Consider the following 4,568-nt stretch of genomic DNA (forward strand, 5'->3'; position numbering starts at 1 on the left):
AGACTCCTTTTGTACCAGGTTGTAGACCATCTTCTGAACCTCACATCATTCTTGGCTCTAGCTAGTCTCTAGTAAGAGAACATTCTATTTTAAATAATTTATATTTTATTTTCTATCTCCAAACTTTGGGTTATTTAAACTTTTAAGGTTTTTTTATTGTTGTTTTGATAAGTTGTTGTTGTTTTTTTTTCCATTTCAAGTAGCAAAAAACTACTTTCAATGTACTCTACAATTTATTTCTGCCACTTCCTCTATAACCTAAAATGCTTTCTGTTTCCAGGGTAGCAACATCTGGGCCTATTGTTCTTCAGCTGCTGTGGGCCTGCAAGCCACAAGGTGTGCAGTGGCCTTGGGCACTTGACCATAAAGGCACCACGGAAGTGAATGAAGGTCACCTTCAGGAACGCTGGATAATACATTGAGCACAGCATGAAATAATAAGGATAAAAGAATTTTGGTGACAGATTAAAGGACAGTGGCACATAAAAAACATGGTAATAATCACTGAGTACTTACTTTGGTTTCAAGCACTTGCGAAGTCTTGAAAAAATTAATTTAATTTTCAAGAAAAAATTCTGAAGATGGAGGAGCAGTTAACTACATATCAAATGTCACATATGTGACAAGGCAATATTAAATTCCTTACAGTGACTCTTGTCCAACCTTGTGTAATTTCCTTTAGTTTCAGTATAGTTTGTGTATTATATTTATACTCAGATATTTTATATGAGTTTGATCTATGTAAAGGACAAGTTAAAATAACACAGTATTGCCCTGGCCGGTTTGGCTCAGTGGTTGGAGCGTTGGCCTGCGGTCCTGAGAGATCCGGGTTCGGTTCCCGCTAAGGGCATGTACCTCGGTTGCAGTTTATCCCCGGCCCTGGTCGGTTGTGCGGGTGGCAGCCACTCGATGTGTCCCTTTCACATCGATGTTTCTCTCTCTCTCTCTGTTCCTCTCTCTCCCCCCCACTCTACCTGAACAAAAAATGGAAAAATGTCCTCGGGTGAGGATAAAAAAAATAAATAAATAACACAGTATTAAACAACATTCACAAGGAAAATAATAGTGTCAGATTGAATTGCATTTATATTCCTTCCTTCTCCCTTTCTCCTCTTCCTCCTTCTTTTTCTTTTTAATAAATAGTATTTATCTTCTTTTCTCTTTTAGGGGCTGGGATTTATTTTTTCATCTTTTCTATTTCTTTGTTCCATGAGACAGTGAGCACGGAGAAGCCATTTAATAAATTATTGCTAAATGAACATATGGATAACTAAACAAATTAATTTTTATTGGCTGATATTCCCATTATTATGATACCCCCGCTATGTGCTGGATATTGTGCTAAGCATTACATATTATAATGACAAAAATGGTGCAATTCATGTATTCTCTCTATTTTATAAATGGGAAACCAAAAGTAAAATCTTAATTAAATTGTCCATAATCATGTACTTCAGGGAAGGGGCACAAAAAGCATTAGAGCTGAGCTCCTTCTACACCTAAAGCATCTTCACAGGCCAGTGTGCCATGCCGCATTATAAATGATCTCCTTTGATCTCCACGTAGCGGAAATATGATGAAGTCAAGGATCTCCATCACAATATCTTAAGTTTGATTTGCCAAATATATCAGAATAGAGATGTGTCAGAATAAAGTAAATTGTATGAATTATAGATATAATTCCACAATAATAAAATAACTTAATAATTAAAAATAATCTGCTATCGATTCAAAGGAGTTTCATTTGGGGGGAATATTTTATTTAAAATATACCTAATTTGTGCTCATACTGGCAGCACATATAGTAAAACTGCAATGATACAGAGAAGATTAGCATGGGCCTTGTGCAAAGATGACATACATATCTGTGAAGCATTCCATATCTTTGAAAAAATGTTAAAAGCAGCAAGAGTCAGAAAGTTACCTACAAGGGAGCCCTCATTAGACCGTCAGCTGATTTCTCCCTAAAAATAATGCAGGCCAGAAGAGAATGGTATGAAGTGCACAAAATAATGAAAAGCAAGGGTCTGAATCCAGCAAAGTTATCATTCAAAATTGAAGCTGAAATAAAGAGATTTACAGACATAAAAAGTTTAGAGAAATTTAATAACACCAAATCTGCACTGTAAGAAATGCTAAAGGGATTGTTGTAAGGAGAAGAAGAAACACACACAGAGAGAAACATAGGCATAAAGAATAAAAATGGCAACAAATAAATACCAATTAATAATAACCTTAAATGTAAATGGCTTAAATGCTCCAAACAAAAGACATAGGATAGCTGATTAGATAAGAAAACTTGACCCATATACATGCTATCTACAAAGAGACCCACCTCAGAACAAAAGACTCACACAGGATGAAAGAGAAGGGATGGAAAAAAAATTTGTCATGCAAAGGGAAATTTAAAAAAAGCTGTTGTAGCTATAGTTATAGCTGATAAGATGGACTTCAAAATGAAGGCCATCATGAGAGACAAAGAAAGTCATTACATAATATTAAAGGGATAGATCCAACAAGAAGATACAACAGTGTTAAACATATATGCACCAAATATAGGAGCACCAAAATATATTAAGAAACTTCTGAAGGACTTTAAGGGAGAGACTGACAGCAATACAATCATAGTAGAGGACTTTAAGACCCCACTGATATCACTGGATAGATCTTCTAGACAAAAAAATTAGCAAGGAAACTGAGAACCTAAATGATGCACTAAATCAGCTGGATTTAGTTGATATTTACAGCACATTTCACCCCAAAGCAGCAGAATATACATTCTTCTCAAGTGTATATGGGCCATTCTCAAGGATAGATCACATATTAGGACACAAAATAAGTCTACAAGTTCAAAAAGATTAAAATAATATTAGGCATCTTTTGGGATCACAATGGCATTAAACTAGATATAAGTTATAATAAAAACACTCAAAAACATTCAAACACATGGAGGCTAAATAGCATGTTATTAAATAATAAATGGGTTAGCAATGAAATAAAAAAGAAATACAAAATTTCCTGGAAACTAATGAAAATTACCACACGACAACACAAAATCTAGGGGACCCAAGTAAAAGCAGTCCTGAGAGCAAAGTTCATAGCAATACAGGCCTACCTCAAGAAATAAGAAAAAATTTTAATAGACTATATAATCCTACAACTTAAACATTTAGAAAGAGAACAAAAAGAATAACCCAGAGTTAGTTGAAGGAAGAAAATAATAAAGATCAAAGTGGAAATAAATGACATAGAGACTAGAAAACAGTACAAAAGATCAATGAAACCCAGAGTTGGTTCTTTGAAAAGATAAACAAGATTGATGAACCTTTAGGTACTCACCAGAAAACAAAAGAGAGAGGATCCAAATTAATAAAATCAGAAACAAAAGAGGTGAAATAATAATTGACACCACAAAAATACAGAAGATTGTAAGAAAATACTATGCACAGTTATATGCCAACACATTGGTTAACCTAAGTGAAAAGAACAAAGTCCTAGAATCATACAGTCTTTCAAAACCTAACTGCAAAGAGTCAGACAACCTGAACAGGCCAATAACAACTAAGAAAATAGGAGCAGTAATCAATAAATTCCCAGCAAACAAAAGCCTTGGCAAGATGGCTTCACAGGGGAGTTTCACCAAACATTCAAAGAACTAACACCTATTCATTTCAAACTATTTCAAATCCAAAAGATTTCAGAGGAAGAAAGACTTCCAAGTTTGTTTGTTTGTTTTTTAATGAGGCCAGCATATTCCTAATTTCAAACCAGATGAAGACAGTAAAAAAAAAAAAAATTATAGACCAATACCTTGGATGAACATAGATGTCAATCAAAATCCTCAACAAAATTTCAGCAAATTGGATCCAGCAATATATCAAAAAAAAATTATATACCATTACCAAATGGGATTTATCCCAGGGATGCACGGATGGTACAATAGTTACAGATCAATAAATGTGATACACCACAAAAAAAAAAAAAAAAAAAAAAAAAGAAAAGAAAAAGAAAGGTAAAAACCATATGATCATACCAATTAATGTTGAAAAAACATTTGACAAAATCCAGCACCCATTTTTGATGAAAACTCTTAGCAAAGTGAGAATAGAAAGATCATACCTCAACATAATAAAGGCCATATATGACAAAACTACAGCCAACTTCATACTCAATAAGCAAAAACTGAAAGCATTTTCCTTAAGAACATGAACAAAAAAGAGATATCGCTTTAACCACTCATATTCAATATAGTATTGGAAGTCTTAGCCACAGCAATCAGACAAGAAGAAAAAATAAAAAGCATCCAAACTGGAAAGGAGAAAGTGAAACTGTCATTATTTGCAAATTACATGATATTGTACATAGAAAACCCTAAAGACTCCACCAAAAAACAACTAGATTTAATAAATGAATTCGACAAAGTAGCAGGGCACAAAATCAACATACAGAAATAATTGTCAATTTTATATACCAATAGTGAACACACAGAAAGAGAAACTTAAAAATATATATATCATTTACCATTGAAACAAAAAAAATAAGATACTTTGGAATAAACTTAACCAAGG

At 33.5% G+C, this 4,568-nt stretch overlaps 1 non-coding gene across 1 annotated transcript; it reads left to right on the plus strand.

Annotated features, from left to right (window-relative positions):
• The first annotated feature begins 1,780 nt into the window (after positions 1 to 1,780).
• On the plus strand, positions 1,781 to 1,887 carry LOC118617918. Its single transcript, XR_004956879.1, has one exon. It is a non-coding gene; the product is annotated as a U6 spliceosomal RNA (small nuclear RNA).
• The last annotated feature ends 2,681 nt before the right edge of the window (positions 1,888 to 4,568 follow it).

Source organism: Molossus molossus, unplaced genomic scaffold (genome assembly GCF_014108415.1).
Source record: "Molossus molossus isolate mMolMol1 unplaced genomic scaffold, mMolMol1.p scaffold_m16_p_5, whole genome shotgun sequence".
Classification (NCBI taxonomy): Eukaryota; Metazoa; Chordata; class Mammalia; order Chiroptera; family Molossidae; genus Molossus; species Molossus molossus.